This window comes from Cydia splendana, chromosome 12 (assembly GCF_910591565.1).
Source record: "Cydia splendana chromosome 12, ilCydSple1.2, whole genome shotgun sequence".
NCBI classification, from domain to species: domain Eukaryota; kingdom Metazoa; phylum Arthropoda; class Insecta; order Lepidoptera; family Tortricidae; genus Cydia; species Cydia splendana.
In genome coordinates, this window is record NC_085971.1 from 20591198 (window position 1) to 20605468 (window position 14271).

The 14271-nt window shown below is 36.6% G+C and overlaps 1 protein-coding gene and 1 long non-coding RNA gene across 5 annotated transcripts in view; both read right to left on the reverse strand.

The window, feature by feature from the left end:
- The window catches only part of LOC134795644 (uncharacterized), a 439378-nt gene that overhangs the window by 396170 nt on the left and 28937 nt on the right, over positions 1 to 14271 (reverse strand). The window lies entirely within an intron of this gene.
- Positions 12213 to 14021, reverse strand: LOC134795846 (uncharacterized). Its single transcript, XR_010144869.1, has 3 exons — positions 13579 to 14021; positions 12997 to 13122; positions 12213 to 12630 (listed from the first exon to the last, which is right to left on the reverse strand). It is a non-coding gene; the product is annotated as an uncharacterized LOC134795846 (long non-coding RNA).

Sequence of the window (14271 nt, forward strand, 5' to 3'; positions counted from 1 at the left end):
GATATAGTATTGTTCGCAGACGACACCTCACTTATTTTCAAAGTCAAACGACAGCAACAAGCTTACAATGATGTAAACAATGCTATTTCCAAAGTAGTAAATTGGTTCAATGTTAATAATTTACTGTTAAATGAGAAAAAGACTAAATGTATTAAGTTTGTCACTAGTAGTAACGTAAGGCATGTGCAAACAAGTGTCATTGTGAAGGATGAGGAATTGGAATTAGTTGATAGTACAGTTTTTCTTGGTATAACTTTAGATTCTAAACTCCAGTGGGGTCCCCATATTGCTACTCTTTCGAATAGACTGAGCTCTGCAGCTTTTGCAGTGAGCAAAATCCGTCAGTTAACTGATGTGAAAACAGCTCGATTAGTATATTTTAGTTACTTCCATAGCATTATGGCATATGGTATTTTACTGTGGGGCGGTGCTTCAGAGATAAATACCATTTTTGTTCTGCAGAAGAGGGCTATTCGAGCAATATACAAAATGAACCATAGAGACTCACTTAGAGATAAATTCAAGGAAATTGACATAATGACAGTGCACTGTAAATACATTTATGAGAATATTCTGTATGTACATAAAAATATTGTAAATTTTAGGAAAAATTGTAAAATTCATAATATTAATACTAGAAATAAACATAAGCTCGCAGTGCCCTTCACTCGGCTCCATAAAATTAAAAAATCATTCATTGGTAATTGTGTAAGATTTTATAATAAACTTCCAAACCATATTACTGAATTATCTATTAATAAATTTAAGAATTATGTAAAGCGTAAACTTATTTCTAAAGCTTATTATACCACACAAGACTACATGAATGATATTACAACGTGGGATTAATTGTTATTCGAAATGATTATTTATTTATTAGGTATATTTGATTATTGATGAGGAAATGGATATTCCGATGTAATACTGTCTACTTCTTTTGTTCCTCCTCCTCGCGTCGGTTTCCTCAATGCTGAGGGTCGTGACCATCTCGTCGAAATAGTTTTGTGTGGACCACTCGGCGCCACACACTTCTATCTGCTGCCTCGTGAAGAGCGTCGTGTACGGTGGTGTCGAGGGTGGTGCGAACCTGGTCAGTCCAACGTATCGGGCTTCTTTTGTTACTTATGCTTTTTTTTTGACATTTAGATTTTATTCTAGAATTTCTAGACTAGTATTTTTTTATACAATCTTTTTAATGTTTGACGATCCTTTTGTGAAATTTTTAGTGTTAAATTTGATATGTATAATAATCCAATTTTATTATGGGATAATATTAACATCAATAAATTGCTCTGATAATTAGATTAAGATTAATTACGATTCATAAGAGCTTGTTGCTAGGCCTACATGAATAAAGTAAATTTTGTTTGTTTGTTTGTTTGTTTGAACCGTGGTTTCGTATCGTACATAAATAACAAATTCTGTAAAATTCACGTGATGTTGTGTTAAGTGTTTAAATAGTGTAATATATTATCAACATTGGATGTCAAAGAGAAACAGGTCAGTTTTATACGTAATACAATTTGTACATAGAATAACAATATTCTAACACACTGTACAATTTAATTAAATATTAAAACATATAACGTGATTAAATTTCGGCTAGGTTCACACGGCGTTAATTAATTTTTCCCGTTGTACCGTATACAATGTATGTATGTTGTATGGCAACGTTCCAAATCGTTCGTTGCCATACAAATTTTTCTGTCACTACGGTATTCGATAAAATCCCGTATACGGTATAACGGGAAAAAAATACGCCGTGTGAACCTAGCCTTCCGGTCCCGGTGTGGTCTTCTGCACAGACAAAACATCCTCCAGACAGCATAGTCGCGCTACCCCCTCTGCCACGCATACGGTAATTTTACTCCATGTTCGAGTCGAAAGTGTCTTTGTGTGAGGTCCGTGAACTCGTTCGTCATTTGAACGGACCAATCACGGCACGGGACTTCGCTCACCTCGTCCCGCGCACCCCCGCATTTTCGGCATCATCGGTTGCATGAAATAATTACTCTAAACTCGGTCTAGAGGATTCCTTCTTCCGTGACCAAAGCTAGTGCAACCTAGCTGAAACATCGGAAAAAAGGTAAAATAATGAAATTTAATCGCGTTACACCCGTTCGTTTATGCCATTAATTATGTACCTATGTGTACAAAATGCGAGATTTTAAAAGTGTTATACTAATCGTATCTTGACAACAAAACGTTCACAATAACTACGAGTAACAAATTCAAGTAATTTAATGTTACTTTCAGATGTATAGCCCTAAATGGAGTAGGCACCTATTACTCGTGTGCACCTACCGTAGTGCACGTACCGTAGGCACCTACTACTACCCTTTTTTACTAATCTAAAAACCATAGCAACACAGAACCCCGAAAAGGACAAAAGTTCCATTCGAATCCCTGTGACCTCGGGGGTCAATTCTTTAGTTTAATTGAAACAGCCAACGTACCCGAATTTCGTAATTTAGTTTCGAAACGGCCGGAACAAAAGAAAAAGTGGCTGCCAACGTTCCGAGCATTGTTTATTGCGAACTGTCCGGTATTTTGATCAATGTTCGCTTTCTGTTTACGGGAGCGAGCTTAACCTAACATTTAGTTCGTAGCCTAACAAAATATTTCTTTCATGGATTTCTGTTGTCTGATTGAAGTTTTCGTCGTCATGATTTAGTCGGGTATTTTAGTAGTATCTTCTTCTTCTTTGTCGTGACACTCTTGCCAGAGTGGTCGTGGTCGTCATTCAGGGCCGGTGGCAAGCTTCACAATCCGTTGCCATTCCTCCCGTACGGTAGCCCTTCTTGTACATTCATGGAGTGGTTCATTGAATGCACTTTTGACTAGATCTGACCAACGCATTGGTGACCTACCGCGCCTTGTGCCTTCCACTTTTCCCTTTAGTAGTATAGTAGTCGGGTATTCTTTGAGCAATTGAGGGAGAACTGGAGACGGTAGACATTCATACTGTACAAAACGGCTTAAAAAGAAAAGTATTTAATTTCCTAAGAGATAATAGATTTAGGGTTCCGTGCCTAACAGGTAAAAATGTTACTTTGGCACTTTTGGGATATATTCACATGTGTTTTATACATAACGTTTTTTATTCGATTTAACCATTAATTTGCTCTTCAGAAACACCATCTGATGAAGTGGAATTCTAGATGAAGACCTGTGTTAACGGTTATTCCTTACAAACAAATAAACTCGGTTCACTCATACTTTTAAGTAAACAAGAAAGGTTTGACAACCTTAAATAAATAAATTAATTACTTAGAAGAAAAAGAACATATTTTTCAACCAGTGAAGGAAAGTTGTTCTCCTTATTATTATGACATTTTCGATGATACAAATATATTGTTCAAAGTCTTTACTCTCCCTGTCCCCAGGACCGGGATAAGTGGCGTACACGAAGAGAGGCCTATGCTCAGCAGTGGGCGACTGAAGGCTAGAATGATGATGATGATGATGGCCCTCCCTGGATTTGAAGATTTGTTATGGTTTTGATATTGATATTAAATTAAATTATAATTATATTGATATGAGGCGATCGTTCGTGCTCATTGGTGCGCGAGTAGATTGCCATACGTCAGTATTTCGCCATACATCTCAGGATTTTTGATCCTTTTCAGGATTGCGAGGTTGGGCAGATCACAGGGAAGGTAAAGCTTTAGCTACAATATTATGGTGGCCAGTAACCTACAAAAGCTTAAATGGGCGCCTTTATACTTTATTTATTTATTTAATATTTATTACACAAGGAATACAAATGTACAAAAGGCGAACTTAATGCTACAAGGCATTCTCTACCAGTCAACCTTCGGACAAAGCAGATAACTTGTAGGCGGTGCAACAACATGTTGTAATTTATGGTAACGGTAATTCGTGGACAATTATCCAGATATTTGCACTAAATGCACTGAGCTTAGAGCATTTAATAATAACCGGAGTCGCCTTTAACGGCCCTCTGCCGAAGACCCGCTGTTTGACTGTTTTGTACAGAAAAAACAGCCAAGGCTTCTCCAGTTACTAAATGCTCTAAGACTGCGAGTCGTATCATAAGGTATTTCGCACGTACTTAGCCTGGCGGTTTTACAATATCATAACCTGAGCAAACTGTAAAACCTGAATACCTCTAGAGCTCCCAAATGATGAGAGTTTGCGAAGTTATTCCGGCCAGTCTAAAACAGAGCAACGTCTGTTAAATTATAATATAATACAGGCTTTTGAATGAGTTACCGTAAAATGGGGTGAGTAGGGTCAAAACTGAAATTCAAACCTCGATAACATTTTATTTTTACATAATTATGAAAACTGAATGGTGTATAATATACAGTATATAATAAGTGTTCCGGACGTTTGTATTTTAGTTTTTATTTTATTTTGGGTAGTTCCATTTCATAACCTTGACAATTAAGAGGAAACCCCACCTCACCCCGTAGTGCCTCGTATTTGGGGTGAGAGGGGTTTGCATACAAAGGTGATTTTGGAAGATTTTTGGATCGATTTTTTTTTTATGCGTATTACTATAGCTCCATTTTAAATTGAAATACATTATTTTTGTAGCAGTAGCCTTAAAATCCCTTCTCACCCCCCTCTCAAACCTTCTCTCCCCATTCATAACCCACCTCTCCCCGCGAAACCTACTCACCCCGTTTTACGGTACCTGCTTACAATTACTGGCGCGCCTGACTTGCGAACAAGTTTTAACAACTAGTTGAAATATTGAGTTTGTGAGATAATTTTGAGCTGCGGGCTCAGCACGGTTCCATTTTTATCGACTATCACTATGCGCGTCCCTTTCGCACTTACATACTTGTTAGAACGTGACAGGCATGGTGACAAGGGATAAAAACGCGACCGTGCTAAGCCGCCTGTGGGGCTACCGCGAATACCGAAAATCGTCAATTGCGGGCAATTCTGACAGATAAAACACGGTTTGCTACCGCGAAGACAGCCGTCATCGAGCGGCCCGTTCGAAAGACGATTATGGATCGAATATCGTTCCATAGACCTACCGCGAAACGCAATTTTCGGAGTTTTTGACAGCACGAAATTCGTAAAGAACTGTCAAAACACACGTTACCTCAAGAGCTAACGTTGTTCTTTCGTTTATCACAGTGCTGCCAGATAACTCACCTTTCAGCTTTTTATCCCGTTTTTGTGGCAGTGAATCCGCGCATTGTTTTGCAAATATTTTGAATGTCCTCGGTTTTTGAGCACTGCAGCGGGATGAATAAATAGATATTTGGGGATTATGCTCGATCAACTCGCAGTTTCAAAGCAGTGCTCCTGTTTTTTCAATTTCATGACCTGGCAATTTCATTCTGTCATAATAGGGTATCATGCCCTTCGTGTATCTTATTATTATAGTTGATTGTGTCGTGCTGCGTGAAATTGTACTGTTTGTTTGTGAACTATTACAAAGATGTTTCTGTCGCAAGAGAACCTGGCTGAAGAAATCCGGCAACAAGCCGCTTCTATGGGTGCCTAATGCGATAAAAAATCCGCTAAGTGAAAGTTCTGGACGCGGAGTTTGTAAATACCACGCTGCATATTTCCACATCCACGACGAAATAGCTGTAGGACCCTGTTCAATAAGGTATACGTTTTAGATTATTTCGTAAGTCATTAATCAAATAGTCAAAACATTGAACATTCACAATAAAAGGTCTAGAGCATTGCAAGATGTATGTTTCAAGTATTCAAAGTTCTACCTTCATGGGAAGCTATGTAGTGTCTGTCAGTATCTAATTAAAATAATATACCATTTGATAGAATGTATTTTTGTATTATACAGAAGATATTAATTTAATAATATATGTATGTAAATGTTATGGGACAATCTTACCCAAATTGACAAAGCCCCACAATAAGCTCAAGAAGGCTTATGTTGTGATATATAATAAATACACACATGGAAAACACACACCAAATGACTCAGGAACAGATATCTGTGCTCATCACATAAATAAATAGGTAATGCCGAGATTCAAACTGAGTTGTTCGCAAAGTAGTGTACTTCTACGTTATTTTTCCATTTAAACTTTTATGGCAGGCAGATTATCAACATGAAGTGGGCCGGGACCAAATGGATGCCTGTTTCTCAGCAAGCGGTGTCCAACTGCTAAATTACCCCGGTCTTATCAGTATGGGATATCATTAAAGCCGGGTAAGTGAAATTTGTTTACATTATTTATAATAACCTCATATCAGATAAAATAATACTGTGAGTACCTGGCACACACTACTTAATATACCATGAATGAATATGAATTTATAAAATATACTGATAGATATTGTTAAAAAAAATCTTGGGTTTAAAAAGAAGAATTGTCCAGTCAAATTGTATTTGTAATATATGGGTCTTCTTACCTGATTGAAATGTTAAAATAAATAAATACATAAAACATTTACAGTTAAGGTTGTTCTAGCCCCCACTCTATCTATACACAGTGTTCCTTATATGTAGGTAATCTTACCTACATACAATAATTACGTATCTAGCCAATTCTAAAAGAAGTTTACATATATACATAATTGATGCTAAGTAGTACTTAACCAGTATTTCAGTAAATACTTAGCAGGGCTCTTCTCAAAAAAATAGTTATACATACATTGTACATTAGAAGTAATGCACATTAATCTTAAATCATATTTCATAAATTAAGTACTAATAATTTCATTCTGCATTCCAGGGGTTTTCGATGCACACATGTGACCCTTCATGGGCCATACGAATATGAAGACCGCTTCTTGTATATCTTTTCCATCACGGAACAATGGTGTTCCGGACCTTTGGGAGGCGTGCGCGGAGCCGTAGGCAACACGTGAGTCCCTTTTGACACTTAATGAAATGTAAGGGGTAAACCGAGCGGATGCTGCCCTTGCCCGCGTCATGGAACACACGCAGAGGCAGCATCCGCCAGGGTGTAAGGACTATTGAGAGTTGATGGTATCTAAAATTAACTAGGCTAATGCGTGCAAGCGATGGTGATGATAAGTACTGAGCTAAGGGATATAAATGGTATAAAACGGACGACTGCCTAATAAAATGATACGCAATTTTATTTCCGGCAGATATATTATTATTATTAGTCTAATAGAAGCAGCTAAAACAGCTTGTCTATTTCTGTGCTTGTTTTGAAGGGCAATTTTATAAAAAAACCTACCTCTTATGTATACTACTGTTTACTATTGTAATAATGTTTTGAAAGTTGTCTCTTTAGTGTACCTTATAAAAAAAGATTGCCTCTTTATCCTGTTAGGAGGTTGATATATTGATCAGTATATTTCATGTTTTCCATGTGTGAAAAAATAATTTTGTGAAATAATAATCTTAACCAGTTTATTCTAATCCCAAAATATTTTAATTTTAAACTGGCTCTTAGCCCAGTCGGTAGTGACCCCGTCAATAAAACAGGAATTTTCGAGCTCGAATCCTGGTAAAGGTATTTATTTCTGTGTTTATCACAGATATATGATCCGGAGTTATGAATGTTTTATATTATTCTATCTATTGTATAATTATATCTTCATTTAGTACTCACAATACAAGCTTTATTTAGCTTTCTATTGGACTAGGTCGATTTGTGTCTTAGCTTTTAGGTTTTTACGATTTGAATATATAAGTAGAATATAAAAAAATCACAAAACAATAAAAAATATATAAACATATTATTAAAAAAACTAACCTAGAATGCCGCCAGCAGCGGGGCAAGGCCCAAGCTGCCGGTGGTCAAGGCCGCAGTGAGAGGAATCGACGTAGGTACTATACGCGCCGTGTCCAAGATATTTATTAATTACTAGCTTCTGCCCGCGACATCGTCTGCGTGGGATGATGACGATGATTGAAAAAAACTAACCCTTTCTCGGGGCCCAAACTATATCCATACCAAATTTAGTCCAAATCGGTTCAGGGGTTTAAGCGTCAAGAGGTAACAGACAGACACACTTTTACGCGCATTTATAATATTAGTATGAAAGTATGGATTGTTAATTTATTTAATTTACTAAGCCTTACATTACTTATTTTCAGACTTTATAGAAGATGTGTATACTACTGTATACCTACTCTAAAATATTCATGATTTGAATTTGACTTCCTTTTTTTTGTAACTTCGTACTAAAGTGAAACAGAAATTAACAACAACTGACGTTTGGTTTTCAGATACGGGATCATATCAATTACGTGGACAAGTCGTATGGTGGGACAACCTACGACACCTTTATATGGAGCAACAGCGTTAGTCGAGATTACTTCGAGCAGCTGGCATGTGTGGCACCAGCGAAATAGTGTACATTAGGTAGGTATGTGTTATAATTTATATAAATATATTTGGTGTTTCTAATCACGCACTACGATACCACAGTAATATTAATAAGCATGTGTGTGTATGTGTGTGTGTGTGTTCATTTTTATTAATTCACACACACACACACACACACACACAATCAATTAATCGTTTAGTTAGCGCATCATGGAAAAAATGATTTACATAATTGTCGAATGACGCTAGATGTAAAATGTGGATGACTGAAAAAATAGGAATAAATTAGAATTGTACAATACAAGCAAAAGGGAGCTAAGCTAACTAAATTCGTACTATGGTGAAATATAAATTAACATTATGTAACGTTCGGTTTTCAGATATGGGAACAAGTCAACTACATCATTAACATGGACGCGTCGTACGGCAGGGCAACCCACGACGCCTTCATATGTAGCATTAGCATTAGTCAAGACTACTTCGAGCAGAGGGCATGTGGTACCAGCGAAATAGCGCACATTAGGTAGGTAGGTATGTTATAACTTAATAATTTATATAAATATATATTGTGTTCTTAATCATACACTAAACGATCCTACAGTAAGATCAATGAGCCTGTGTGAGTGTATGTGTGTGTTGGGGGCTACGTACTACAGACAGACATAGATGCACATGTTACGTCAGGGGTTCATTAATGGTTTAACGCAGCGGTCGGCAACAGGCGGTTCGCGGGCTGCATGCGGCCTGCTAATCTTTCGCTTGCAGCCCGGCCCGCGAGCCTTGCTGGCTATTTTGTATGTAATATTGACAAACGACAATATCTGATAAATTCACAAATATTAATAAAGTGCGGCCCACTTCAACATTGTTAACAACTAGGTACTTATGTGGCCCTTGGCTGCTAAAAGGTTTAGCTCATCACGGAAACTATTTACGAAATATTTCGAATGACCCTAGAGTTAGACCAAGAGAAGACTGCAATGATTCTGATAGCACACGCAGTGCAACTGTTATTTTAAACGTCAAACTTCTATGAAATTATGACGCATAAATAACACTTACCTACACTGTGCATGCTATCAATATCGTTGCAGCCTTATCTTGGTCTAATTCTAGTTGCAAAATGTGGAGGACGGAAATAATAGGAATATAATTGTGTCTTATTTTATATTATTATCCCTGACAGAACGGCAATAATTGCCGCTTATTGTATATGCATTTAGGGTGAGAGACTCTTCATTTGTTTGTGTTAGTTACAAATAAATGTTTCCATTGCGGCCTTCAGGAAAGGTTCCGTAACACCAGCGATGGTTTTTAGGCAGATATTAACCCACTATTAATATAATGTGCTTATTATAATTTTAGAAGACTCCGGGTATCCACTGCGGGAACACGGGACACCTTATGATTTCTGCAACCGGCGCCGCAGAAGAATCCCCGAGGCTATAACGCCATACAAAATAACGCGCTCCACTATAGAGCTAACATTTGGGATATTAAAAGGTAACTTAGTGTTATAGACACTGATTTGCAGTTCTTTATTATTTTTTATTTATTCAGGCAAACACTAAGTATAAGTTTACAGCTGCAAGATGCCAAGACACTTATACTGTTAATAATACATAGTCAGTATCATAAAATTCATAAATATGTATACACTTTTCGAACTATCTCTAACATACATATTATGTATTACTAAGTTACCTAGACATTTAAAAAAAACTGATATTAAGTAACATAGGCAGAGTTAAAAAAAATCCTGATACTACGTTGTAGGGACGGCCACTTGTCTGCGAATATGTCTGCGTTTTGGACTGTAGCTATGAAGTTAACCATCCATTGTGTAGATTTGCATTGGGGGGGTGACGAGAAAGCTGTTTCATTCGCCGACAGATCCAACAACCATCGGCATAGGTCCTACTATAGGCTTATACTTAGATACGCTTTCCCCAGGGATAGCACGCGCATTGTTGGTGTGTGTCTGTTTCCCGGCGACACTTCAACGACATGTAACTATTACACGTCGAAAACTTTCAAAATGGCGAAGTCATTGTAAACTAGCGTTTAAAGAAAATAAGAATCATAAAATTAGTATTCTAAATCAGCGGTCGGCATCATTTTAGCAGCCAAGGGCCACATAGTAGTTAAAAAGTTGAAGCGGGCCGCACTTTGTTAATATGTGTTACTTTATCAAACATTGTCGTTTATCAATATTACATACAAAATAGCCAAGGGGGCTCGCGGGTCGCAAGTGAGAGGTTCACGGGCCGCCTGTTGCCTACCGCTGTTCTAAATAATAATGAAATTCCTAGTAATGTAATGAAGATGTCAAACAGTAATATTAGTACATAGTAAGTATAGTAATAATTCTAATACCAGTTCTTATGATGTTTCAGTTACACCACCACCATGGCCACTACTGTCTGATCTGTGATCCGTGCTGTGCCTATACGCGAAGACCGTACTCCCGACGACGGCGATGAAAATAACACTGCCGGCTTTTCAAGGAGCTACATTACCAGCTGATAATGCAACTATTACCCAATGCCCCGTACCTACGTAGTATAGAAGAAGACTAAGACTTATCTACTATATAAGCAGAGGCTAGCAAACTAGTCTTATTTCCTATGAGGCCATGCTGTGGTAATTATTAAATTCACCTTAGAAAGCTAATGTAAGGCATAAGGATAATAAGGCACATATATTTGAATCGCCTCCTTTACAGGAATAAATTGTGTAATTTATTGTACCTGCTAGTTAAACTAATACACGATTAGCAGCACTAAGAGTTGTATTGGCCAAGTTGACTACGGAGTAATATACCTAGCAGGTACAATAAATTACATTTGGATTTAAAATATGTGTCTTAACCAGACACAGATTGTGCCGATTGTGTTATTAACTATGATTGCATAACTTTGTCTAGTATAGTTCTGAATATTTGACCATCGATATAAATGATGTAGATATACAAAGATAGATAGATAGAATACTTTAAAATTTAAAGATGTATAATGCGTGTGTTTAATTTTCAAAATTCCATGGCAAAATTTTGTTACAAAACAATCAGTGTAGTAATATAGTATATAACGATAAGCAAACATGTTACTCGTAAAGGAACACACGAACGAAATATATAAGACTTGTAATGTAAAAATCTAAATGTTATATTATATCTGAGTTGTGTAAACTTCGAAAACTTTTGGCTGTGGCGGCGAACAATTATTTCATGACACGGCAGGCGTGCCTTACGCCATAGAATATGATCGCACGCCTGTCGTGTCATGCGCCACACGTTGAAATCATTGATGACACGCCTGTCGTGCCAACCGCACCGAAACGGTTATAAATGTACCTATGATAAATAATTTTATAAGGTTAGGTAGGCTATTTTATTTCTTACTCTTGTATGTGCAAATAAACATAGTCAATGATTAGTCAATAATATGTAAATGACATTAGAGTGAGACCAAGATAAGTATGCAGCGATTTTTATAGCACAAACGTGCAAGTGTATTTTAAATTCCAAATTTCTATGAAATTATGTATTTAAATAACATTTGCGCGTCTGTGCTATAAAAATCGCTTAATATCCTGGTCTGACTAACTCTTTTCGAATGTAGACAATAAGGGAGGAGGAGGAAGCTTCTGCCCATTTGCCGCCTGTTCGTGCATGTGCTGAATGTGTTAGTCCCGAATTTTATTATATTAATATTTAAAATATAATTATACAATTTTAACCCTTTACCAGGCTGACATTTCGAAAATGACAATTGAATGTTTTACTCATCAAAAATAGAACAGATGTTTGAAGTGCCATACGTGGGAAATATAACCCTTAACCCTTAGCCTGGTAAAATTGTTAAATTTTTTACACAAATTAATAAATAAAACAATGTTAATGTGAAGACAAACTTTTTATTGAAAATCTCCCAACTACGTGTTCGACCACTGCCCGACGATCTGCGAGATATAGTCGCGACGCTTCCGTGTACTGATAAAAATAGCTAAATTCAATAAAATATACTTTGCGTATAATTTTATTATTTTTATTTTAACAAAAATCGGACAAATCTCTATATACATTATACACTTTCAATAAAGAATATTTCAAATCAGTCTAAGCAAATAAAGTTATAAAATTAATGTTAAAAAAAGACCAAAGTTTTTTCCACCGCATCAGTTCGCGGGTGTATAAGTTGGCTTCGATCACCTTCATCTCCAGCACCACCTCACATTCTTGTGGCTCCTGTTGCGGTTGACCGGGTTGGAGTTGTGATTAGGCGACGGACCGGCGCGGCTGGTAGACTGGGAGTCGAGGGCAGGATAGCCCTATGAGGCGCTGCCAGACATGCTCTGGAGTCTGTGGAAATGTTAATAAAAACAAGAATTATATTTAGATATATACAAATTATTGTATTAAACCATACTCCAGTGAACGGTGTGAAATTGAAATTAAGTTTATATGTCAAATCTAATTATTCTTATTTATTATAATTTAGACATTTGTAGACCTTTAAAGCATGACGTATAGGATATATAAGTATGTAGCCAGCCTACTTGGCATCTAGGTAAGTAGGTACCCATGTACCTAGTTGGCGTTGGGCAGACACTTTTATTTCAAAGAAAGTATGAAAGTGAAAGAAAATCGTAGATTATCTCATACACAATCAGGATAGTTTCATGAGTACGAAACGTTACTGTGATCCAAATCAGTAAAAATGCCTACCTTTGTTGGCCTCCATATCATTATAGAAATTTCCATTTTCCAGCAATAGCTGGAAGCTATAAGCTTGAACATATTCCTTGCCAGGGTGCTCACTGTAGGTCCATTGTGATTCCCACTAGTCTGGAACTAAAAAAACACATGAATTAGAGCATATTTTTCTAAAATAACCGGCTACAGGAGCTTTGGACAATCAATAGACTATTTGACCTTAAGAACTTACAAAGTAATAAAATAAATTACTTTTGAGAAAATATTAATAATAGGTAGATTGAAAATTATCCTTTAAACTGCTAAAATAATTATTTTATGTAAAAACTACAACTGTTCACTGTTTAACAAGTATCTTATTCTTATTTGTTTCATAAGTCGAGCGAGAGTAACCAAAAGTATGCAACGAAACTATGTAGTTTCGAAAGTCATCGGGTACTAGGAAGTAATTTATATGTTTAAAAGCAACTAAAATAATCAAAAGTAGGTACATTGTGATACATAGTTTCAAAAAGTCGTCAAGTACTTCAATTATAACAGTAATTTCTTCTGCTTAGAAAGTTTTTTTTAAAGACAAGATAAAGATTTTCTTACCTTTTCAATGTAAATACAAATTTTATAATATTAAAATATGTGGTACAACAGACAAACATCGGCGACATCAAGACAGCCATGAGACAGTAAACAATGAATTTGACATTGACAGTCTTGACACTACTGCTTAATCTATTAAAATTATATTCGACAAACAGCAAAAAATGTTAAATTGGTATTAAAACTTATTCTACGAAGGTTTTTAGTATCATTGTACGTTATAAGTACGTAAAACTAATTATTTAAGTATATCTAACTCAGTTTTAAGTAAATTATTAATTTACCGGTTTTATGTCCCAGCGTAGGATGTGAAGTGTGATGCACACTTAACGTTAGGTTCGTTCATTCCATTCACGTCGGTCAATTCTATGGATTCGAAAGACGTAAGCCAAAACGAAAGAGTTTCCCGGTAGGCTTCAGTTGGTTCGTTCGAACTAATTTACGTGCGGATGGCGCTCTATCGTTCGATTTTCACGGTAGGGCCCCTGGACTGCTTGATTTTAACGTTTAACCTATTGTCTGTGTTTGATCAAAGGATACCTACTGACCGAAGTTTTAGTCATCTTTTTGCATTTTTAGGGTTCCGTACCTCAAAAGGAAAAAACGGAACCCTTATAGGATCACTCGTGCGTCTGTCTGTCCGACCTCCCCCCCCCCCCCTTTATCTCAGAAACTAATGGGTCTAAAATTATG